This window comes from Podarcis pityusensis (genome assembly GCF_964106645.2).
Source record: "Podarcis pityusensis genome assembly, chromosome: 6".
Lineage (NCBI taxonomy): Eukaryota > Metazoa > Chordata > Lepidosauria > Squamata > Lacertidae > Podarcis > Podarcis pityusensis.
The window spans coordinates 4266794-4292991 of NC_138030.1; the positions used below are offsets into that span (position 1 = coordinate 4266794).

Here is a 26198-nt window from a genome sequence, read left to right on the forward strand (position 1 = left end):
AAAGAATGCTCCAACTACCCCACAATTGCACTCATTTCACACGCTAGCAAGGTTATGCTTAAAATTCTACGAGGCAGGCTTAAACAGTATGTAGACCGAGAACTCCCAGAAGTTCAAGCTGGATTTCGAAGGGGCAGAGGAACCAGAGACCCAATTGCAAACATGCGCTGGATTATGGAGAACGCTAGAGAGTTCCAGAAAGACATCTACTTCTGCTTCATTGACTATGCAAAAGCCTCTGACTGTGTCGACCACAGCAAACTATGGCAAGTTCTTAAAGAAATGGGAGTGCCTGATCACCTCATCTGTCTCCTGAGAAATCTCTATGTGGGACAAGAAGGTACAGTTAGAACTGGATATGGAACAACTGATTGGTTCAAAATTGGGAAAGGAGTACGGCAAGGCTGTATATTGTCTCCCTGCTTATTTAACTTATATGCAGAATTCATCATGCGAAAGGCTGGGCTGGATGAATCCCAAACCGGCATTAAGATCGCCGGAAGAAATATCAACAACCTCAGATATGCAGATGATACAACCTTGATGGCAGAAAGTGAAGAGGAATTAAAGAACCTTTTAATGAGGGTGAAAGAGGAGAGCGCAAAATATGGTCTGAAGCTCAACAACAACAAAACGAAGATCATGGCCACTGGGCCCATCACCTCCTGGCAAATAGAAGGGGAAGAAATGGAGGCAGTGAGAGATTTTACTTTCTTGGGCTCCATGATCACTGCAGATGGTGACAGCAGTCACGAAATTAAAAGACGCCTGCTCCTTGGGAGAAAGGCGATGGCAAACCTAGACAGCATCTTAAAAAGCAGAGACATCACCTTGCCAACAAAGGTCCGTGTAGTTAAAGCTATGGTTTTCCCAGTAGTGATGTATGGAAGTGAGAGCTGGACCATAAAGAAGGCTGATCGCCGAAGAATTGATGCTTTGAATTATGGTGCTGGAGGAAACTCTTGAGAGTCCCATGGACTGCAAGAAGATCAAATGCATCCATTCTTAAGGAAATCAGCCCTGAGTGCTCACTGGAAGGACAGATCGTGAAACTGAGGCTCCAATACTTTGGCCACCTCATGAGAAGAGAAGACTCCCTGGAAAAGACCCTGATGTTGGGAAAGATTGAGGGCACAAGGAGAAGGGGACGGCGGGGGATGAGATGGTTGGACAGTGTTCTCGAAGCCACAAACATGAGTCTGACCAAACTGCGGGAGGCAGTGGAAGATAGGAGTGCCTGGCGTGCTCTGGTCCATGGGGTCACGAAGAGTTGGACACGACTAAACAACTAAACAACAACAACAACCTTCTTCCAGAAGGCAGAAGCTGAAAGAGATCATTTCCGGGGTGCGCACTATCCTGCGCTCTCTCTGCAGCTTTCTTATGGCACTTGGAAGCATAGATTTGATCCAAGGTGGAAAGAGTGCACCCAATTATTCTCTCCTCAGTCTTTGCAACCCTGAACAGCATTATTTTTTTCCCCTGACCGTGCAGCTCCCAAACCACACGCACAGACCATAAGTTAATACACTCTCAACAGTACAATGGTAAAATGCCATCAATAGGTGCTTTGAGAGATTGTTTTTCCGGAGGATTCTCAGAAAATATAACCTCTGCTGTGCTCTCTTCATCAGGAACAGGAAAACTCTAATCCTAAACCTCCTCTACCTTCCTTGAGGCTCTACTCATTCGTGAGAAAGACTTCAGGAGTAAATTGCAAGGAAAAGTATGTACCCACTGCCTTGCAGGAAGGACATCTTCGGGAGAAGAAAAGGATAAGGAGTATATGCTCCTCAAATCCGGAATGGAGTCTCTAAGATGGTTGGATGGTATCTCGTAGGCCTCCTTCCTGCAACTCCTGCACCCCAGTTGCAGCCAAACATATTGCTCTGCTTTCCTTTGGACCACAGCAGCGAGGCCAGGGAAGGGAGGGGAGGTCTTGTCGTCTGGGCAGCCCAAGATTTGCAGACACACTGCCCAGGCTTGCTTCCAAGGAGGTCACTTAGGTGCCACTAAAGCAGCAGAAACAACACGGGAGCCAGCAGTTACGAGTTCCGGGCTCTGCAGCCACAGCAGACGCTGTGATTCTCCAGCAGTTTGACTTCGCTCCCGGAGACACACTCCATGGTCTCTCGTTGTATGCCAACAACCTTTACACATGTGTCCCTTCCAACTAAATAGTTCTATGATTCTAGGAACATACCATAAAAGCTTTGGTAAGCTTTTTGTCAGGTTGTTCAGACATTTTTTGTGGGGGAGGAGGTGCCCAAATAATGACTAGTTGAAAGTAAATGGGGAGAAAGTTTAATCAGATGTGATTACATTCATGACTTATATGCATAAAGCCATATACAGCTTGGGACCAGGATTCCTGAAAGATCATCTCACCCCTTATCTTCTTCGGCGATCACTCGTAGCTTGAGTAAGATTGTCTTCCATAAACAAGGTTTAACAATGAGTCCGTAAGTAGCCGTGGAGGCCAAATCTGGATCCACACGTCCTTCCACAGTGGAGACATAGGTTTCTGGGCAGGAGTTGATCATGGTGTGGATTTGCCAAGCGTGCCTTCCTCTTAGCACGTTTCTCCCTTGCGTCCTGAGTTTCCCAATTGTTGGTGTTTATACGTACTACATTTTTAAATTTGCCTTGAGACAGTCTTTAAACCTCTTACTGTTTAGCACTTACTGTCCCCAACCCTAACCCTGTGGAAAGCCATCTAATTAGACTTTAATTTGATTTTGACATGTTTTTAGGAGGTAATTTAATTATTGTTTGATTTTATACCAATGTTATGTATCTGATGTTAGCCGCCCTGAGCCCAACTTTGACCGGGGAGGGTGGGATATAAATAAAAGTTTATTATTATTATTATTATTATTATTATTATGTTGACCACCAGCATTACGCTTTCCATTTTTAAGTTTGGAATAGAGCAGTTGCTTTGGAAGACAATAATCAGGCATCTGTACAACATGACCAGTCCAACAAAGTTGATGTTGAAGTATCATTGCTTCAACACTGGTGATCTTTGCTTCTTCCAGTACAGTTGGTACCTCTAGTTGCAGACATGATCCGTTCTGGGGTGCTATTTGCACCCCGAAAAGTCCGCAACTAGAACGGCACTTCTGCACATATGCAAAACTTGCCGAACACTCCTGCGTGTGCGTGCGCAGTGAAACCCGGAAGTATACAGTGAAACCCGAAAAGCTGCAACGTGAAGCAAATGCAACACTGGCATTAGTTCTCCTGTCTTTCCAAGTGATGTGTAAAAATTTTCGGAGACACCACTGATGGAAGTTGGTTTCGAGGAGTTGGAGATGGCCTTTATAAGTAGTCCATGTTTTCACAAGCATACAGTAAGGTTGGTAGTACAATAGCTTTGTAAACAAGCATTTTTGTTTCCCTGCGAACATCCCGGTCCTCAAACACCCTGCACTTTATATACCCAATTTATCACTGTGCTCTGCAAGTGAGGGAGTCCTGCAGATACCATCTTATACCAGGAGGTCTGTCTCATGCAGTATAGGAATCATAGAATTGTAGAGTTGGAAGGGATCCTAAGGGTTATCTAGTCCAACCCCTTGCAATGCAGGAGTCACGTCTACTAATCAAGGGGAGCGAACTTTCTCTGCTGTCTTTGCACAGCCTACTGAAGATCTTTCTCTTCCAAAACGCCTTTCCACTTCTCTCTCAGTCTACATCTGTACTGGACTTATTTTTAAGATATTCTGAATATGTTTTCATCACTTTCTGTTTACTGCCCGGGGCTCCTTTGGGAGGAAGGATGGAAAATAATAATAATAATAATAATAATAATAATAATAATTATAATAATGCTCTTGGAGCACCTAGGAAAAACACTTTTGAGTTTTTGGGTGACTAATTAGCAGGAACACTCAGACTAATGGGTAGTTAGGGAACAGACAAAAGAGGATTAACATTCCTTAGGTCATTAAGGAATCAGAGAGTTTTCCTTAATGGCCTGAGCAAATTCTCCTGCCTTTGGAATGTGAGAGGGACCACAACTCATTGCAAGTTTCCAGCTAAATAGGTAAAATAATAATAATAATGATGATGATGATAATAATAATAATAATAATAATAATGATAATAACAATAATAATAATGATAATAATAATAATAATAATACTCTCCCACCTCTGAACAGTTGCTAGTCAGACTCCCCCAGCTCGGTCCCCAATCCTGCCTCTCAGAGAACTACACCTCTCAGAAGGCAATGCCTGGAAAGCGTCCTGCGCATGCGTCCCCGGCAGTCAGCGCACAGAGAAGCCTCCCGAGTTCTAGAGAGGCCCGAGCGCGCGGCGCGGCAGCGACTTCCGCTTCCGGCCAGCCTCGCTCTGGGCCCTGCGGCTGGCGGCCGAGCCTTGTGCCTCCGCCATATTGTCTGTGTGAGGCCGGCGAGGGAGGCGCGGTGGTGGCTGCTGCCGCCTCCTCCTCAGGTGGGTGGCCGTAGGGGCGCGGGGCGCCTTCCCCGTCCCGAATGGACCCGGTGGGGGGAGGGGGAAGGGCCCAGAGGCGGGAGAAGGGGGAGGGCGGGGCTTCCTCGACTCCCCCTCCCCCCCATTTGGAGCCTCAAGGGAGGGGAGGGGGCGGCGCAGTGGGGGGGGCATATATATAAAATGAGAAAATGAGGGGTCTCTGGTTCGAGAAGTGCGGGTTTTGCTTCGCCCCCCCCTCATGAGGCAGCTGCATAGTATGGCAGCCTCTTGGGGGGGGGGAAGGGGAGGCTCCCCATCCTGGGTGAGGCTGCCAGTGGAGACACCCCTGGCCGTGAAGGGAGCAGACCCCGCCCACCGAACCCCCCCCCCGTGCACCAGTTGATCACTGGGACGTTTCCTTTTGTTGGGGGAGGGGAAAGAAAGATCCCCCCCATCCCCAATTATGTGAGTCTGGGAACGAAGCAGGACAGTCCTTTGAAAGGTGCCCCCCCTCCAATGTGGCCCTTCTTGCACTCTAGCAAAAAAAAAGGTTATCTTCCCTCGCCCCCCCCCCCATGTGTGTTCTGGCATATTCTTTTGCATATGATGTTGGGTGGGGAGGAAGGAGGGGTCCTGCTGAGGGTCTGCAGTGATTCTTTTGGGGGCAGAACGGAGAGGATGTCTCCCTCAAGGGGGGCAGGAAGGGTAGATCATGTTGGATTTGTGTGTGTGAAAGGTTGCTCTTACCAAGGATCTTTTGCCCCTTTCCAAGGCTGCATAGGGGATCTCTTTCTGTGCCAGAGGCTGAAGGGTACCTGTAAATCTCTTTATATGTGAGGTCCGCAAGTGCTTGAGTCTGAGCATCTTTCAGGAGGGGCTGTTGGGCTTGTGGTTCTGGGAGCCTGTTGGACTTGTGGTTCTGGGAGCTTGTTGGATGGTTGAGGATAGCCTAGGGTGGGGTCATTAATACATGCTAATCTGCATTTCAAAAACAGAAACAAAGGTATTATCATTTCCTCGGATTGTTTTCTCTTTGAGTAATTGTGGTAGGGCAGTTTAGAAATCTAGGGTAAATTTGTGAAAATTGCTGGTTCCTTTGCCCTATCATTATGGGGGATATAAGAATTACCTGGTTGGATCAGACCAAGGTCTGTCTAATTTAGCATCCTGTTTCCAGCAGTGGACAACTGGAAGCCTCTAGGCACTACTGAGTAGAGTCATCCCTAGGGAACTTGTAGAGTCCTGACTGAGGTGCTCTTCTCCCAGCTAATTCCCAAGACAAGCCTCTCTGTCTTCTTAGGACTATGGTGGGATGGGAGGTTCTGATTGCCTTGTTCCAGCTAAATGTAGGAACATTTTCTGCACAGTTGAAGAGTGCTCTCCCCAATTACTGTGGTGCTGATACTGTGGGGATTTCTCCCCATCCTGCAACCATCTGTATACAAAGATCAGACTAGATAGTATAGGACAGATATGTGTACCTGAAAACAGTAAGGTGTGGTATTTTAAAATTGACTCTTGATCCTACAAACTTGATTTTTTGCTGTCTGGGCTTCTGAAGTGCTTTCTGCCCTTGCTTTTTGTTTTATTTTAATGATTTGTTGTCTCTCCTTTTCATGGATCATGCCCAAGAAAGCTGTTCCTTCCTTGATACGTGCAGTTGGTGTAAAGAGATGTCTTTTTCCACAGTGATAGACAAAAGGTATTAACTCCACACTAGGAAGTCGAGAAGCTGTACGTAAGTTAATGGGGTTAGAAATAAGAGAATGTGAGGAGCCAAAGAAACATTTCCAGTGAAAGTTTCAGAGCTTCTTACAGTGTTCTAGATTCCAGTCCTCATAGCAGTTGGGGGGATGAATAAAAAATATTAGATGCAGAATATTTTCCCCATTGTTGGGTATGAATATATTTAGCAAGTGCCCATTTTAGTTCTGTTCATCTTCAGCTGAATTGGTTTCCTCCTTATCCCCATGAGAATGTAATATTGCTAGGTAAGAAACACTCTTTCCCCATTACCTGACAAGTTGCATCATCTCAGTTTGGCTATATATTGGAACACTTTCATTTATTCTTGTAGGAATAGCGGGTTGGGAAGTGAGGGATAGCCTGAGAATGTTGCATGCTGCATACTGGAGCTTTTAAATCTTGGGTCTTTAGGGAGGACTTCTCCTTTCTTTACCACTAGAATAGGGAGAGATTCCTTCCCAGATTTTATTGTCAGCCCTTGCAGGAGTATGATCCCACTACCAAGTGTACATCTGCCCTGGCTAAGTGGGCATGAGGGATGCTTCCTCAACCAGCAGCATATGCAAATGTCTGCCTGTAATTTGGTGATGGTGGTCAGGAAACTCCTGGTTCCAATAAGCTGTGGTAGCTGATCTCTTATCTTCTACTGTTTTTCTTCCCCTTGTGAGAAGTTGATCTCTGTTGTTGGCTTGTTAGAGCAACAGGATTCTCTGCACATGCTTACCTGGTAGTTGAGTAGCATTGAACTCAATGAAACTTACTGATCAGTAGACGTGTATAGGATTGCACTGCTAATTGTTAATCAACTAACAATTTTGCTGGTTGATTGCGGAGACACACTTTTAACTGATAAAGGCAAATTTTAATTTGAGGTTGAGGGGCATCCCTGTTAGTGTAAGTCTTTAGGCTAGTTCGAGTTTGTGTTACTGTATGTCAAGAAAAATAAAGATGGCCTTGTTATCAATGAATGGTATTTCACGAGGCTTCCTATATTAAGGATTTAGTGACATACAGACTTATTTAAAATTATAAGCAATACAATGACAGGCTCATCCCCAATACTTCGGCTGGATCTCCATCCTGAAGCTGGTGGCTACTATTTTATTTATTAAAATTGTGTACTGCCGTGGTGGGAAAGGCAGGGTATCAATAAATTCATAATTTAAAAAAATGTATACTGCCTTTTATCCGAAGATCGCAGGGCAGTTCACAACATAAAAGTACAAAGAGAACACAAAATACATCATAAAAAAACAAACCAATAATCCCCTTCCCACAAACACATTTAAAAGGCCATAGAATGTTAATCAGGCAAAGGCCTGCTTGTAGAGAAACATTTTTGCCTGATGCCTAAATATCTATAATAATGGTGCCAGGTGAGCCTCCCTGGAGAGGCTGTCCCACAAACAGGGAACCATCACAGAGAAGACCTTGCGTAGAATCATAGAATCGTAGAGTTGGAAGGTACCATGAGGGTCATCTAGTCCAACCCCCTGCAATGCAGGGGTTTTTTGCCCAGTGTGGGGCTTGAACACACAACCCTGAGATGTAGATCCTTTGAAAACATCTCCATGTAAGTCTTCAGCACCCTAGCTATGGTTAGGAGAAGCAGAATAAATTATGCAAAATAAGCTGATTCAAATGCACTTGGTTCACAGAATTTGGACAACAGAACACTGCAAATCACAAAGTAGTGAGATCTGCAAGTGGTACAGTCAGGGGTTCCTCATCTCTCTTTTTTACCATTTTGATAAGAATGTACCTTTTGGCCTGTGCAACCATGCAAGAAAAAGCTGATTGCCCTGGGGAAAGTATCCTAAGCTGTTTGTACAGTAGAGGTTTATGCCCCGAGGAACACTTTCTTTCTTGCTGCTGATGGAAGCTAGCTTTCAAATTCTTGATTAGAATCATTAGTCGCCGCCAGAATGGAGTTTCACAAAACAATCTCAGCTTTTAAAATCCTCCTGTGCAGACCAAATCAAGCTTGAGCTCCACATAAAGATTGCAGTGCGTTACACCCTGTGTGTGTAATGTAATGGATGACCTGCTAATAAACATGGGAAGCTTTCGTGTTGACCCCGCTCTAAAGTAGTGTTTGGGTGAACATTTCTGTGGCCATTGGGCTGTCGTAGAAGTACACAGAATAGAGCCAGCAGGGCTTGGAAATGTTGCCAGCTCCATATTTTTGCTCCACCCACTTTTCTCAAAAGCCCCACCCTCTGATCCTGGCCAGACTTGGGAGATTTTTTTGTCATTCAGTGCTTGGATCGATGTGTGATACCATGGCATGCACACTGGCTAGAGCTTGTTATCAAAATGTGGGTGTGCCTTTCTTAAATTATTCCAAATGAGAATTGCTCCTTTTGATGAGATGTGGTGCAGATATAGCCCGGCTGACGCTTTGAAATTCAATATGCTTGCCTACCTACCCAATGGAAGAGTGACTTTGCATAAGGGTCTGCCTTTGCTCCCCATCTTTAACATAGTTACACCCTTTTCTTCAACTTAAATGCTCAGGTGTCCTTGCAGAAACACAAATTCATTCTTCCCCACAGAGAGGACCCAGGTGTTTTTCTTTTCTTTTTTTATTATGCTGCCCTTCAGAATACATTTTTCCAGCTTACAAAAACAGAATAAATAAATAAATATGGTAACTTAATGCAAAAATAAAAACTCCAGGCAAGCGTTAAAAGGCCTATTGTGAAAGTTAACCTTTTTGAGTTAGTCACCTGGAAAGAATGGCTAGTCATCCATTACTGGCGAGTAGCTAACTGCAAGGTTACTTGGGTCCATGTGATCTCTGCTCTCAAACTCCAATCTTGCACTTTATGAGTCTGAATTATGTTGCTCAATAAATCATGCAGATTATCTTTGTGCTCACTTAGCTGTGCTTTCTGTCAATATTTAGCATTTCAGCATTGAGGCAGTGGTGGTATTGCAATAGAGGATTGAGGTGGCTGAATGTTGGAAGGCTCTAAAGAGAGAAGGCTAGGACTGGGGATGGGTGTTGCGGATGGGATGGAGACGGAAGGATGCTGGAAAGGTTCATGGAGGTTCTGCAGCTTGCTAAAGCTCAGGTTAGTCAAACCCTGACTGGAACCATTGCCCGTCCTTTCTGAGCTCTGTATTTTCTTCATATGCTGAGATTTGCAAACCCAAATCTGCTGCAAAACCAAAGACTCCTTGCGAAAAGCACACATTAGACTTTGAGACTGGCGGCTGTTTGTCTCATTTCTGTTTTGCTCTGTTCGTGTGATGTTAGTTCTTGCATTTAATTGCAGAAGTGGCATGCTGGGCTCTCAGCAAGTGTGTTTAAATTATTTGCCACTGTGGATCATAAAGTGTGAAAAATAGGGCGAGTGAGAAAATGCCCCATTGAGATGAGTCAGGACAGTTTGCATTCCTCTTAGAGGCACAGTTCACACTCTCTGGGGAGGTGGGTACATGACACCACATCGTCTTTGCATCTGCTTATGGTACAAATTCAGAAGTCCATTCTTGAAGCTATTATGGTAAGCGATGCACTTTCTAAATAAAAATTGTGGTTGAGGTTTTTATTTTTAGTTGGGGTTCTTGCCTCTTCCATCCCAAAGGCAGATAGCTGTACAGACAAATGCCAAATCAGATATTTTAATATTTGAATACTGTTGTTGGAACTTGGTGTGGAAGGAAGGAAGGTGATCTTAAAAGAGTTTATTTTAAGGTAATCCTAATTTTCTGAGCTTCCACTAGTGGGTCAGGACTAATGAGTGGACCACATGAGCAATGCTTACCACCATTAATAAAACAACTTTTGTAAGAAAGGGGGGAGACATCAAAAGATGCAGCAGAATGCACCTTTGCACATTTTACTCCGACTTGCTTCAACTATGAACACTGTTAATAGTTACAAAAAAGAGAGAAACTCATCAGTTATGACTTCTCAGCTTTGCCTGTTAAGATGCAGGGACCACTTCCTTGCTTTTCATCTGGTCATATTAGGTCTTAAGAATGAGGTTATATGTGGTAAGTTAGAAAGTAAGTCCTATTTTGTAGTAAGTGGGGGTTAAGACTGTGTTCTGATTCTGAAAGACATGAGCACTGGATTGAGTTGGTATCTTGCCCTTTGATGCTTAGGAAATACATTGGTTCTCAACCATAGTGGCAGCTGGGAAAGATAGCCTTATCAGCTGGGTGGGGGTAGGCTGTATGCCTGAGCTCCCTTCTACTTCCTGCATGGATCCAACACGGATCCTGGAATAGCGGAAGTAGCTTCCTGGTGAGGTAATGGCCCTTTGTGTATGGGCCATTAAAGTAACAAAGGAAGTGTCTCTGTGCCAGATACCAAATGGGTGGGCTCCCTCCCTCAATGGCTGGTAGTAAGAAAGACGGACGCCAGAGTTGGGAGTTGAGTTATGTGAGCTAGAAGCAAGGCTGCTGGCTGGGCAACTGGGAGACAGAACCATGCTTGATTTCTGCTGGGATCCAAGGCTATGGCTATGGGAGAAGCAATACGTTCTTGGATGTTCATGCTGCAAGCTCAAGTTGTGTGTGTGTGTGTGTGTGTGTGTGTGTGTAAATAAACCATCTATCACAGGGGTCAGCAAACTTTTTCAGCAGGGGGCTGGTCCACTGTCCCTCAGACCTTGTGGGGGAGCCAGACTATATTTCTTTGGGGGGGGGTGAACAAATTCCTATGCCCCACAAATAACCCAGAGATGCATTTTAAATAAAAGGACACATTCTACTCATGTAAAAACACGCCGATTCCCGGACCGTCCGCTGGCCGGATTTAGAACACTGAGGTCCAGCGCCGAGGGCCTTCTGGCGGTTCCCTCACTGTGAGAAGCAAAGTTAAAGGGAACCAGGCAGAGGGCCTTCTTGGTAGTGGCACCCGCCCTACGGAACGCCCTCCCACCAGATGTCAAAGAAAAGAACAACTACCAGACTTTTAGAAGACATCTGAAGGCAGCCCTGTTTAGGGAAGCTTTTAATGTTTAACAGACTACTGTATTTTAATACTTTGTTGGAAGCCGCCCAGAGTGGCTGGGGAAACGCAGCCAGATGGGCGGGGTGTGAATAAATTATTATTATTAAAGGCGATTAGGCTGGATCCGGCCCCCGGGCCTTTGTTTGCCTACCCATGATCTATCATAAAGACACCACAGTCTCTGCTGTCCCTCATTCTGATGAAATCAATTCTTGGGTAAGCACATGGAACCTTCTGGAATCTCACTTGAAGATTGGGGTGGCTCACAACCGTGTGGTCTGAGGGGCACATACCTGGAAATGTGGTTTACGTTCCTAAAAATATGATCTGGCTTGCATGAAATAGTAAGTAACACCCAAGAATGACTATTTAGTTATAGTCGAAAGCAGAAGCATTTTTGGCATTTGGAGTCTTGTCAAGAAAGTACAGAGCACATTTCTCTTAGTAGTAGCTAAGATTTGTACATTGAAAGTAGGGAAATTGGCAGCTGTCCCAGATATTATTCTGTGGTTGAAGAAAAAAGAAAGTATGAGACCTTGGAGCAATCGAGAAATTAAGCATTAGTCAGATAATGAGACAGAAGATTGCATTTGGACAAATGCATTGCAGTGGTTGCACAGTTTTGTCTTCAGGAAACATTGTAAGCATGAACATGGGTTTGTAAAAATAGCCTCAGAGTGTGAGATGTTTGTGTTGGTATTTGAATTTTCAATAATTGGGATATTTTGAGTATTTCAGATTCGTTAGGAGGTTGTGATCTACGTATATATTTGTGTTGCATATCATATTTGACTTTTCCACATTGTTCAGCATTTTATAAGTTAACTGTGTGTGTGTGTGTGTGTGTGTGTGTGTGTGTCTCCATTTCCCCCCCTTTCGGTGTGCAGTTGTGCATGGGAGCTGTGGCTTTCTCCCTGCACCCAAAGTGCTTTCACACCTGTGGGACCCAGACATGCCTTTGCTTTCCCTTCAGGTCTGAACTGTTGTGGTTTAGTTGTGTGTCAAATGAGTGTGCACTGCACCTGGCAGAGGCAGAGCAACTCTCTGCCTTCCCTCTCCAGCTCTAAGCTACTGGGGGAGGAGTGAGGGCTTATTGTCTTCCCCCCTTCATAACTCGAAGCTTGGAAACAGAAAGATGAGCATATATCTCTCTTCCCTCCGCCATATCCCTTCCCATGCTGTGCTTGAGACATAGCACCCTGCCCCTTGGGAAAAGGAGGTTCTGATGCCAAAACCTGTTGAGCTGTGATCCTCAGGGTTTGCGCGACTGCCTTCTACATCACTGCTTTATACATGGTTTGAGACCTGGTTGTCTTGAAGGATCACCCAGTCCAACATAAATTTGCTTGTTGGTTTGAGATGGTCTTTTCAGGCCCTTCTCCTGGCGCCTTGCTGTTTAAAGGCCAGGGCTGTTCATCCCTCCATTCTCCAAGGCTTTTAATGTTCCATAGTCAGTTCTGCTGCTTTAAGATCTTATTAACGATTTTGCTGCCGTTTTTCACAATGCTCTCTCTTGTTCACCTAGGTTTTGTTTGTGAGCCATCCTGAAAATGCCTTAAATTATAAGGTAGGGGAAATTGTTCTTTAAAAAACGAACTTTAGAGTATAGTAGTATTTAGGAACTAGAACTTCTGTGAATCACCTTTGCAATGAGCCATTGAAGAGTTTGACAGACCAGTTGATCCAGCTTAAGTTGTGGGTGGGCTAGTTAGAAGCAGATACAGTGGTGCCCCGCAAGACGAATGCCTCGCAAGACGAAAAACTCGCTAGACGAAAGAGTTTTCCGTTTTTTGAGTCGTTCCGCAAGACGAATTTCCCTATGGGCTTGCTTCGCAAGACGAAACGTCTTGCGAGTTCTTGCAAGTTTGTTTCCTTTTTCTTAAAGCCGCTAAGCCATTAATAGCCGCTAAGCCGTTAATAGCCGCTAAGCTGCTAATAGCCGTTCTTCGCAAGACGAAAAAACTGCAAGATGAAGAAACTCGCGGAACGGATTGATTTCGTCTTGCGAGGCACCACTGTATGTTTTTCAGAGGAATGGGAAGCAGGATTCCAATGCCAGCCAAGGCAATGGATCAGGCTGTTTCTCAACTGATGGAAAGTGAGAAGATTTTTTCCCTTCTCGGATAATACTTTGATCTCTGGGCCTTCCAGTGAAGCTGAATGTTGGACAGAAAATAAAAGACAGATAAAGTAGCGCATAAACTGTGGAATTAGCATCCACAGAAAGTAGCAGTGGCCACCAACCAGTGATAGAAATTGATATATAAACTGGGCACCAAATGGCTCCTTTAACCAGGGTTACAGTCGCCAAAAAGGAATGCCTAGTTGCCATTTGGGGGCCAGAAAGCTTTAGAGTCGTATTTTTCAATATGATTATTTGGTTCCTGAAATTCATTCTGATGTTGCAGATAAAATACTGCATTTACTCGAGTCTAATGCGCCATCAAATTGAATGCACACCTCAATCTTCAGAACCTTGAAACCAAAAAAAGTATTTGCTGGCGAATGTCAAAGTGCCATTGATTCTAATGCACACCTTAATTTTCGCAACGTAATTTGGCCAAAAAAGGTGCACATTAGATTTGAGTAAATATGGTATAACAGAATTCTACGGGATGTGTTGATAGGGTGTGAAAACAGTCAAGATCCAAGGATCCCCAAGCATGCACCTCCAGATGGTAGAGATGTTAGGTGCCATCCTGTAACCCAGGCATCTTCACTTGATCACAAGTGGCCAATAGCCAGGTGCAAAATGCGCCCGCTGATATCCTCCCCTTAGCTGGGTCGTGCCTTTTCTTTTCTATAAAACTTATACGATGCAGTCCACTCATTTCTAGTTCCTGCCAGTGTACCTTGGGGCTTGCCTTTCCAGGCCAGACACAAGAATCAATTCATCGGGTGAGTTTGGGGAGAAAACCCTGCTTTACTGTGCTGCAGGAAGCTTTCCTCAAGTCAGGGCAAAGCCTTGTGTTTAAGCATTAGTCTCACAGCCATGGGCAACAAGGAATTGCATGCATGTTGAGTGAAGGAAAAGCAGGGATCAAGTACTCTGTCCCTCCCCTTAGAAGCACGTGAACTATTAGAGGAGAGAAACTCCCTTGTTTGCAACTGTGTAGGAACGCTGAAGGTTGTTGCAGGAGAATCAGAGCTCTCTGTTTTTGCCTCTGCCAGCCCCCAGCAGGCTAGCACAGATGCTGGCAGGTTAGTAAGTTTTGTGGACTTTTTTTTAAAAAACCAAGGATGCTTTTAGATGGAGCTGTGAGGGAGCGATATTAGGATATCTTCCCAAGGAACAACTTTTCTCTCTTCTCTGTTTGGGAGCACAGCCTTTCTGGGATGTTCCAGGGTCACTTCAGAGCTCAGCAGGTGCTTTCAAATATGGCAATGTTCTACTCTCCAGAGGTTATCCAATTTCTTCAGCACCACCCAGCTCCCAGGCTTCCTGGCAATTGCGGCCTCCCAGGGATCCTACTTGCCAATATGCTAATACTCTGACTTTGTTTCAGGCCTTGGGCTTGTTTGCACTAGCACGGCAGAGAGAGGAGGTTTCCAGATTGTACATTTCACTCTGTTTCTAGCACCAGGCTGCTAAAGCGGTTGTGCTTAATTTTGAAAATGAGCTGATTGAGCACCAGTTTCGCTTTTAAGGACTGGAAAAATCCTGTTTGTTTGGGTGACTAAAACTTTGGTGCTGTTACCTAGGAATTCTGAATAGTTCTTCAGCCTTGGTTTCCTGCTCAGGATATTGGCTCACTCAGGGTAATGCTACAAGATTTAGAATAAAAGGTTCAATGAAGAAATTGCTATATTGCTGGGAAATCACGGGAGAGTTATTTCATCAGCTGAATTTTCCAGCTTAGTACCGTTAGAGCCAAGCCCCTGGCACTGGCTACCAAGGCTGGCACAGTATTTACCAGGAGACTTGTTTTTTTCCTTTCTCCGAGCCAACTTGGGGTTGGGACAAGAGGGTCAAACATAGCATTAAAAGGAACCCCCTGGAGTTCATTCTGAGCCAGAGGGACAAGGAAATTGTTCTTCTTCCGCCCTTCCAATCTGCTTTGGCAGTTGCATGTTAAGGCTGAGGGGAGGAAAAGACCAGGTGTCTGACTGGAAGGAGGAAGATATGGGGATGAGGAGCAGCACAGCAGTGGCTCAGGGCGGAGTTTGAGGAAAGAGAAGCTGTGAAGCCTTGGGTTGCAGTGTTGGCTGCCTTGCTCAGGGCTTGGAGCCGTCTCAGTAAGAGCTCGGCTTGAAAGGCAAATCCTACACAAAAGGACTTAAGAGAACTGGTGATGGTGTATAAAGGAAGGGAAGGATTGGTCAATAGAGAGCTGGAAAGCAAGATAGTCATTCACTGTGATCTCTTAGGGCAGGGGTCAGCAAGGCTTACCAGGCATGGGCTGGATCACTCCCACGGAGATCCTCCGTGGGCTGGGCCAGTGCACCACGACGCTGGAAATCACGCCTGCTCATGTCTGCGGCACTGGAAATCGCTTCTGCACATGCCAAGACACCGGAAATCATGCCTGCGCAGAAGTGATTTTAGGCACTGCGGACATGCGCAGACGCGATTTTCGGCATTTGGGCATGCACAGAAGCGATTTCTGGAACTGCAGAAGAGAGTCCCCGCACTGCGCCGGTTTAGCACAGCGCACGGGGACTCGCCGGGCGGGCAGCTCGGTTCAGGGGTGGCTCATGGGCCAGTTAAGCGACCCTCATGGGCTACTTCCAGCCCATGGGCCTTAGGTTGCCGACCTCTGTCTTAGGAGAATCCTTGTTTTGATTTGGGGGTGCTTGGATATCGTGCTGCACCTCTCCCATAAAACTCCGACTCCACAAATATTAGGCTGGAGGAAACAAGCCTAACAGCTGTATGTTCTAAGAGGAGAAGCTGAAAGGCGAAGATTCTTTTCTGGCTTGAACAGGAGCGGACAGATTCATGGAGGAGAGGGCTATTGAAGGCGGCTAGGCATCATGGCTCTGCTGTGCGTCCACAGTTGGACGCAGCAATACTTCTGAATACCAGTTGCTGGAACCTGCAGGAGGGCTGAGAGCTATTGTGTTCGAATTCTTCTTGTAAGCATCCTGCAGGCATCTGGTTCGTCCACTGTGAGAACAGGATCCTGGACTGGGTGGGCCATTGGCCTGATCCAGCAGGCTTTTATGTTCCCTCCTCCCCTGGCTCAGCTAGAGAAGCCTCATTGACAGCAGTCAGTGAGTAAAAGACTGGCTACGAGGCACAACTCTTCAAGTGCTGTGATGGCGTCAGGAGAGTTGCTAACGGGGCCCAGAAGAGTTTCTTCACTGGGAATGCTTTACTGTGCAGTTTATACAGTCTTATCTCCAGCTATCTCCCTCCTGCAGAGTTTGCCCTGTGTGAGAAGGACCACATTCTCCCTCCCCAACCCCTGCTGTTTCCATGGGTGTAAATATTCAGTATGGATCTGTCCCAAGGTCAGGTGGGGGGGGGATAGCACTTAACTGTTGTCACCATGTAGATACTCCTCAAAAGCTAAGGCAAGCTGTGGCGCATGATGTGCCCTAGCTAGAGTTAATCTGCAAACAAATGGGGAAGGTGTGGTTAGGGTGGGGAACACAGTGAGATCTCCTGGTCCAGAGGATTTCAAGATTTGCCAGTAGCTGTTCTGTCATGAGTGCTTCAGATATGGAGTGGGAGCTGTGAATGCCTCCCTTCTCTTCAGTTTTATGATTTTGCTCCCTTGAAATTAAAAAAAGTAAGGTGGTGGACAAGAAAGGGAATAAACACTTAATTTCTAAATTTGTGGCCAGAGTAAAAAGGAGTAAAAAGGAGGCAATGGGATAATAATAATAAAAAAATAATAATTTATTACTTATACCCTGCCCATCTGGCTGGGTTTCCCCAGCCACTCTGGGCGGCTTCCAACAAAAGATTAAAAATGCATTAAAACATCAGTCATTAAAAACTTCCCTAAACAGGGCTGCCTTCAGTTGTCTTCTAAATGTCAGATAGTTGTTTATTTCCTTGACATCTGATGGGAGGGCGTTCCACAGGGCGGGTACCACCACTGAGAAGGCCCTCTGCCTGGTTCCCTGTAGCTTCACTTCTCACAGTGAGGGAACCGCCAGAAGGCCCTCGGCGCTGGACCTCAGTGTCTTGAACGATGGGCGTGGAGACGCTCCTTCAGGGATGCTTCTCTGTGTGATGACTGTTCTGAGTTTGCAAGACCAGTACGAGTGCTCCATACTGAAAGCTGTGTGAGGTTTGGAAATGGCTAAGCCCCCAGGGCCAACTCTCTTAGCAAAGAATGTGAAGAAACATGGGGAAGGGGTTTTCTTTTCACAAAGGGGGAAGCCCAGCAAATGGCAGGTTGAGGGCGATGACAGCAAAGGAAGAGGCAATTGTTTGCGTTTCAGTGTAACTGAGGCACACTTACCCTTGGCAGCAGGGGAACTTTGGCATTCTGATCTCTCGTTTTAGTCTCCTGTTCTGCACATCACAAAAGTTCTCGGTCTAATAGTTTCGGAACTGGCCTTGACAGCGTGTGGGCAAAGCCTCTGAGCAGGATTTCCATAGAATCAGGGAATTGTAGACTTAGAAGGGACCCCAAGGGCTCAGCACTTCAGTTGCTTGCATTGTTGTTCCCGCCCAGCCTACCTCACAGGGTTATTGGGAAGATAAAAGGGAGGAAGAACCAGCTTTGACCCCCCTTTTAGGCGAAATCTTGACTCATTTATATGTCTGGGCTTTTGGGGCTTAATTGGGCTTAGGCTCCAGAGTGGCATTATTAGCTACTGCTTTTTTAATATTGAGTCAGCATTTTAAATGCTTTTATGAAAACTATTGTTTTATGTTGTCAGCTGCCCTTTGATCCCTTATGGAAGGAAATGGGGGATTTGAAGAAGATGTAATAGATGTGCCCTGACATGAGCAGCTTGGAGGAAGGCGGGGAAGGAGGGATATAATGCAATAAGGATAAATTTTGCAAAATAATCAAACAATTGCAAAATTGCTGAACTTATACTGGTCATAGAATTTGGTTTATCTTGGTTCAGAAGTCATTATTATTTTAGAGAGATGTAGAAGCAGTGCCGAGTGGAATTGGAGTAAATTATATCCAAATGGTGTTGGTGTCAGAAAATTGGGGTTCCCGAGCACTGGAAGGTTTTGACAACCTTTTCAGTCTCTCAGCCATTTTAATATTTACGGAACGTGAGTATTTCATTTCAGCTGCTTAAGTGGAAGCTATTGGGTCCAAAGTTCAGATGGAGTTGGACTGGATTGGAGAGTGTCATGATCTAGAAATGTTTTGATTGCAACTGTAACTTGACGCAGCCCGGGAACTTTTAAGAGAAGATGTGCAGAACAGTTTCTTTCCTTGTTGTATTACAATTTAAATTTTAGCATCTGAAAATACATGGATTGGGTTGTGTCTTTCGTTTTTTGTGTAGTGACTTTTATTGGCCCCAAACTGAAATATATAAGCCTTTCAAGGTTTGCTTTGAATTGATATTATAATATGTTTTGATACATGCTGGAAGCCGCCCAGAGTGGCTGGCAAAACCCAGCCAAATGGGCAGGGTATAAATAATAAAATTATTATTATTATTCATATTATATTCTTTACAGAAAAGGTTTCTGTGCTTCATCTATTCAAAGCCATCCTTTGACAAACATAATGGATTGATTTAAATAAAGGACAGTTTTAAGTCAAGCTCGTACTTGCAGATGCTCAATAAGAAAAGGACATATTTATTGCATGATATCCTTAAAACATTCTTATCGTACCTAGAAGGGCATTAACTATATCATTCAATAAAACACAATATTTTTACTAATTTAAAAAATGGTGCGCAGCACGCTTACTATTGGATAACATAACATTCACTTGCCCATGATTTATGTGAAGCTGTATTAGTGTATCTGATTTGCAGGGGCCTAACTTTGGGCAATGACCTAAGCCAGTGTTTCCAAAACTTTGAGTCTCCAGCTGTTTTTGGACTACAACTCCCACCATCCCTAGCTAGCATGAGTGGCCAGGGATGATGGGAGTTGTAGTCCAGCAACAGTTGGAGACCTAAGTTTGGGAAATCCCTCTAAGCCCTTTGGACTCTTCCCCAGCTGCACTCACTTCTGGGCCCTGTTTTGCATCCTCCTGGTGTGTTTTCATCTACCTGCAATGTGTGCTTGAGCTGCGGTATTGCCTCTTGCTTCCTCGGATGGAGGGCAGAGAGGATACATGTGTCGAAATTGGTCCAGTGTACAAAGGCAAAATTTGCCTTCTTTGCTCCTCCCAGTTTTGCCTCTGGCCCCAGCCTCTGAATGTTGTCCTTCAAGCTGAAAGAGGTTCCCCATCGCTAATCCAACTAGAGAGGTTAATTGCACAAAAAGAGAGAGGGACCTGGTTCACACATTACATTCAAACACAGTGGGCACTATCCAACTAACTTGTTCCACCAGCCCAAATATTTCTACTTGCACTATGGAATGCCCCCCACTTTGCTCCGGAGGGTTTGGAAAACCTGCTCCTTCCCTCAAAACAGATTTTGGGGGCTTACAGGGGGAGGAAGTTCTGTTGCACAAGTGGAAATCCTTACTCTGATGAAACGTGTTAGTTGGGGTACCACCCAGCGAAAACAAACTATGGTTTAGTGTGCATGAGCAGTGTGCTTGTGCAGAAACGGCGGGTTCTTCATTCCTCACTGCCTCACACTTGCGGGGAACAAGTCTGATCCGAACCTGAGCTTATGGTTTGTTTCCTCCAAACAGGCAATAAGCCAAGAACACACTTTGCTTCTGCTCATGCTTTAAACAGTGATGAACAAACCATAAGCCCAGCTTAAGCCAGACAGTGCCTGGTTTCCCTGAAGCAGGAACGGGGAAGAACGAAGAGCCTTTAGTTGCAGCAACCTGCTACTCATTCACATTAAAGCAGGGTTAATAAGCTACAGTTTAATGTGACATTCCAAGCAGGCTGCGCGCACACACACGTATATTGTACCTTTATTTCAAAACATGGATTTCTATTCATCCCTCTCTGGCTATTTACAGAAGCAGAGAAAGGCAATTTGCCGGCCGGCTGAAATGCCCAGGTTCTTGTAGAAACAAGTAGTTAGTAAGCAGAGCAGCGTTTCCCCCATTAAACGGGAAATAAATGTTCATGTTTGGTCATAAATATTTATTATCTGAGTGCTGAACAAATTTCCAAGCTTTTGGTAGAGTCTGCTGCTAATACAAAGAGAGTACATGACTGCAGATGAGCTCAGTGATTCTGGAGAAATAGGTGGTGGCCTCTCCCAAGGCCAGTGATAATTAGTGATTGCAAACTCCATTTGGCCTGACTTGGAATTGGGCTTGGCAAAATATTAGATGGGAAATTACATAGTGGTCTCTCCCCCCGCCCCAACTCAGTTCTACGATCCAGGCCCTGTTGGAGTTCTGATGATACAACCACCCCCTTCCCTTTCCACTCTTGCTAGCAAGGATTGGGATGGAGAGCAGAAATTAACATATATGAGTACAGTTGTGCTGGTAGAGCAATTAATTCAGAGAGAGAGCAAAGGTTCCATGTTCTGTGGAGCTGCTGAGTCATCCAGATGTTTTCCTTGCTGGCAAGAGATGCTCTGCAGGTGTTTCTTAGCTCTTGTGCTGTCTTCAAAGGATGGTCTAAATGCAGCTCCATAACAATCTAGGTTACCCTTGTATTGAGCATAGAGGACAATAATTACAACTCTAGACTATATCCAGTCAAAAAATAGAGGCAGGGCCCTTACCCAGCTGTGTTTGCTGAAACCTTGCAAGTCCTAGACAGATGCCTGGATCATCTTCTTCGGCGATCACTCATAGCTGAGTAAGATTGTCTTCCATAAACACAGCTTTAACAATGAGTCCGTAAGTGACTGTGGAGGCCAATTCTGGATCCATGCATCCTTCCACAGTGGGGACATTGGTTTCTGGGCGGGAGTTGATCACGGTGTGGATTTGTCAAGTGTGCCTTCCTCTTAGCACATTTCTCCCTTGCGCCCTGAGTTTGAGTGTCTTCAAAGCGCATGACACCTTTGGTAAAGGTTGTTCTACAACTGGAGCGCTCACAGGCCATTGTTCCCCAGATATAGTGGTGGGCTGGATGAGGGCCAATAAGTTGAATTAATTCTGATAAGATACAGGTCCTCTGGATGACCACACTGATTGGCGGAATTGGCCGATCTACCATTCTGCATTTGCAAGAACTCGACAGTTCAGTGTGGCAGCGCCTGCACTTTGGAACTCCCTGCCTATGGATATCAGGCAGGGGCCTTCACTGTACTTTTTTTAGCGCTTGCTGGAAACATTCTTGTTTAGACAAGCCTACCCAGATGCTTTGAAAGTTGAGGCAATATTTATCTGTTTCAGTATTTTAACTTTTGTATGTTTTAAAGTATGGCTGTCATGTTTCTTGATTTCCTTGTGTGTGTTTTTTTGTAAACCACTTTGAGGTGGTTTGTTTGTTTGCTTGTTTTGTAATAGAGTGGTGTATAATAATTATGGAACAAATAAATACATGAGTAGTTGCCAGCTGAGAACTGAGTAAATTGCTTATTCTGGGGCTTGGGGGATTGCACTCACTATTAAAGAACAGGTGTATAGTCTGGTGGTGCTCCTAAAACCAGCACTCACCTTGGAGGCTTAAGAGGCTTCTGCTACTAAAAATTTCTTTTATCGGCTGCGAATATTTCTGAGTAATAAGAGCTTTGCCGCTGTGGTGCAAGCACTGGTAACCTGGAATCAGCGTTCAAAATTTGCCAGGCACATTTTGCACCTGACTTATTGGCCACTTGCGACCAAGCGAAGATGCCCAGGTGCCAGGATGGTACCTAACGTCTCCACCATTTGGAGGTGTGTGCCTGGGGATCCTGGATCTTGACTGTTTTCACACATTAGCAACACATCCTGTAGAATTCTAGCCGTTGTATTTTATCTGCACCGTCAGAATGAATTTCAGGAAGCAAAAAGTTGTGTTGAAGAATACGATCTTCGAGCCGTCTGGCACCAAAATGGCAACTAGGTATTTTGTTTTGGCGACTGTAACCTTGGTTTAAGGAGCCATTTGGTGCCTAGCTTATAGTATATATCTGAGTTTCTAACACTGCCTTGAATTGGATTGCTGTAATGCGCTTTATGTGGGGCTGCCCGTGAAACTGGCTTGGAAACCTCAGCTAGCGCAAAACTCTGTAGCTAGGCTGTAGTCAAGAGTGGCCTCATACAAGTATGTAACACCAGTCCTGAAAGAAAAACATTGCCAACAAGCCATCAAAAGCATCCTTCAAAGTACTTGTGTTGGTTTGTAAATCCATATGCAGCTTAAAATTTACAAAATTATATCGAGAAATGAGTTTAGGGTGCTATTTTCTGTTATCATCATTGCAGATTTAAACGATGACTGCGACTCTCTCGCTTTTGGCAAGGAGAAACATTTTCCAATTTATTGGCCTTAATTGGGCGCCCAGGCCATGTTGCTTCTGGAGCTGGGAATTTGTTAAACTTTTAATCATGTTTGGCCTGTTTGTTTTGCTAGAGTAAATAGCAGATGTTTGTCCGCAGGGTTGGTTTGGGATCAAATTGCCCTCAGCCTTTGAGAGAGAGAGAGAGAGAAAGAAAGAAAGAAAGAAAGTAGGAGATAAAGGGCAGAAAATCAAAACAAACACATTACCTCCAGGGGAACACCAGTTAACCTGACACTGGCAGGGAGTCTCGCTGGAGTCGTCTTACTGAGGTTGCTCTCCCTCCTTGGCATCTTGAACATTGCGAGGGAACCCTGAGACGTGTACTGTCCAGGGAGTCTGTTATCCAAACTAACAAACAGGGCACCCTTGGGAGGCAGGGAATGCATTTCTCAGCATTACTGTATGTTCCTGCTTTTGCCAAGTTCAGAGTGCTGGAATGAATTACGATCTGAACCAGGGGAGAACTTTGGAGATGAACGGTGCTCAGATCCTTCCAGGCAGCAATATCTCCCATCCGCAACCACCCTAAAACTGACCCAACTTGCTGTGTTGCTATCAGAATGACAATATAATGCACATGAGGCACACTGAATGATGAAAAGTGTATAAATGCTGCTATTACGCATTTCTTGATTTAGATTGCATCAGCAATTAGAGAAGTTGTTGCTGTTTGTGTGGAGTGTGGCTCTTAATATTGTAATTACAATGGAGAAGTGGGAGGTTCAGATCACGTGTAGCAAACCTAGTGTGATGCTATATTTACAACTTCTAAGGGCAGTTAGGGGTTCCATACTTCAGATTTGTAGTTCAGAGCCAAATGATACATTAAATGTGTATTTGTATGTATGTGCCTTTTGAAAAATTGCCACGGTGGTCTCTAACACAAATCAGGACCACAGGTGTGAGGGGGGAAATTAAAATCACCCGTTCTCTAAAGTGGCTATTTTCCCCTGGAGGGAAGCTGCAATTGCAGTTTTTTGAAGAAGAAAAAACCACACCATGCAAATGCTCATTTAACATAATGTGTAGTTTGGCTCTCAGTCCCATTGCCATTATGCTACATTAACTCTCATAAGGACCATGCAAGAAGAGGATACCACCCCTCAGCTTAAAAGGGGAACGTTGCCTGGGATCATGTGGGGTCAAACCTTTGCAGAATTACATGCTGTCTCCATATGCCTGTGCTAGTGGTTAAATGTGTGTCTTTATCCTCGCATGGGGTAGGGAGTGTTATACTTGGGTGGTTGCCATCGCTGGGAGATACAAAGGAAGGAATGCTCAGCAAACATCTTTGCTTGTGTACCATCTGTCTGCTTTCAGCCACATGACATGACGAAAAAGATTCCACGGTAGAGCTTTCGTTTCTTTCAGTAGCGTGATTCACCCACTTTCTTCCACAGACCAAAATTCTCTCCTCTTTGTAGCCAATATGGATGGAGCTTTAGAATTCTTCTCTGATAGTTAAATATTTTGAGTGTTCATAGTTGAAAAAGAAATCAATATGTCTTTCTCCTCTCCCCACCCCTTCCAGCAAGTCTGTCAGGTGTATCTGGGTATTGTTTTTGTTGGATATTATGGTGTGGTATTTTTAAGTTTTTATATTGTAAACTGCCCTGGGATTTCTGGATGAAGGATGGTATATAAAGTGAAATAATAATTAAAAAAAATACAATAATTTAATGTGGCAATTTCTGGAGTTAAGACCTCGAGTCTAGGAATTTCCTGAAACTTTCACAAGACTTACACTGCAACCCCTTGTGTGTTTGTTTCAGAAGTGGATCTTTACCCTAAGAAACCAGGGGGGAGATTTTTTTTAATGGCAAGGGCTGCCTTTGAATCCATTGAAACGAATGCGTAGGTTTGAAAAGCTGGCCACCAAGCTTCCTTTGGTGACTATGAGTTATGTGCTCACAACCTGCTGCCTGATGAAAGCATGATGTGTGAGATCCCCTCTCCTGAGTTTGTTGTGTGTTGTAGAAATCTCAGAGGGGAAACTTGCTTTTGTCTAGACGGGAGAGTGAACAGCCCTTCTGCTTTCCTGAGTTCCAGAGGTCTTTGGGCAGGATTGGGGTCATCTTCCCTCTGTGCACCAGGATTCGCTACGACTGTTGCAGCAGCAGTTGTCCTTTCGAGCACATTCAGCGTTACCGCTTGAGCCATGCTGTGCTTTGGAGATGCTGAAAAGCGAAGGACACAATACGAATTCTTGCTGCTTTTAAGTGTCTACAGATCCCAGTGCAAAGTGGCCTCCCTTCTCCTTGGGAAGAATTGAGCAAAGTAATTTCACCTGTGCCATGGAAAGAGAAGACCACATGCTGCTGCTTCTAATTCCCTCTAGTAGGATGTGGATCATTAGTAGAGTACCCATCCCAATATGCTAATATTTGGGGGCGGGATTGGTGATGGCACACCAGAAGAGGGATGCTAAGGTCATGGCACATTATTCAGTTTAAGAGGCTGACCCAGTTTTGAAAAAGGCAATTCCATGCTAGGAATCATCAGAAAAAGGAATCGAAAATAAAATTGCCAGCATTGAAGCAGGTTTCTGCAAATCTGTCGGGCACCACACTTTGAATACTCTGTACAGTTCTGGTTGCTGCTAGAAGGATATTGTAGAACTAAGAAAATGGCAGCCCAATGATCACGTGGCTGAAACAACTCCTCTGTTTGGAGCTATTTAGTTTGGGGGGGGGGGGGAGGAGATAAGGGGGACATGCTAGAGTTGTATACAATTAATGCTTGATGTGCAGAAAGTGAACAAGGGAGAAGCTTTTCTCTCACACATATTTCTGGATCCCAGGGCCATCCAGCGAATCTGAATGGTAAGAGATTCAGGGCTGCTGCACCGTGCTGAACACGTGGAAACTCCTTTGCCTCTCTTGGGAGGGATACTTTTGTGTGTTTGGGGAAACATGAAAAGCAGCGTTTGTATGAAATGCTCCAGACACAGTGAACATGTAAATTGCCAGCAGACCGATGTCCATGTAGAATGATCCGCTACCTCTAGAAAACCGATTTGAATGCCATAAATAGTTGTTGTGGAAGGAAGGCTTGGACATTCAGCTAATGCTTATTGCAAGGCTTCCATGGAAGTGTGTCATGTCTGTGAGCAACGTATGTATTATAATCACATTTTTTAGGGTGTTGTTTTTAGGTATGACTCTCTAGACCAGGGGTCGGCAACGTGCGGCCCACGAAGACTGCTTTACCGGCCCACAATCTGCCACTGAACCGAGCCGCCTGCTCGGCTAGTCCCCCGTGCCTTGCATTAAACTGGCACGGCACGGGGACTCACCGAGTGGCGCCGGAAATTGCATCTGTGCACGCGCAGATACTGGAAATCGCGTCTGTGCATGTCCAGACACCAAAAATCGCTTCTGCACAGCCACGATTTTCGGCATCTGGGCATGCGCAGAAGCAATTTCCGGCATCACGCTGCGCCAGTCCGGCCCACAGACGGTCTCCGTGGGAGTGATCCAGCCTATGGCGGGTAAACCTTGCCGACTCCTGTTCTAGACTATGCTTCTATCCAGATACAATATGAAGAGTTGGCATTAGGCTCACCTAAATCGTATTTTATT

General features: G+C 45.0%; 1 protein-coding gene across 2 annotated transcripts in view; it reads left to right on the forward strand.

Moving 5' to 3' along the window:
* Positions 1–4331: 4331 nt before the first annotated feature.
* CSNK2A1 (casein kinase 2 alpha 1) overlaps positions 4332–26198 on the forward strand; it is a 43409-nt gene continuing 21542 nt past the window's right edge. Inside the window, exons 1-2 of one of the 2 annotated variants that reach the window (XM_081011455.1) lie at positions 4347–4460; positions 12680–12721. The gene's annotated coding sequence lies outside the window, so the exon portion shown is untranslated. Of the gene's footprint in view, positions 4461–12679; positions 12722–26198 lie in introns of both variants that reach the window. The other variant, XM_081011454.1, reaches the window with a different exon arrangement.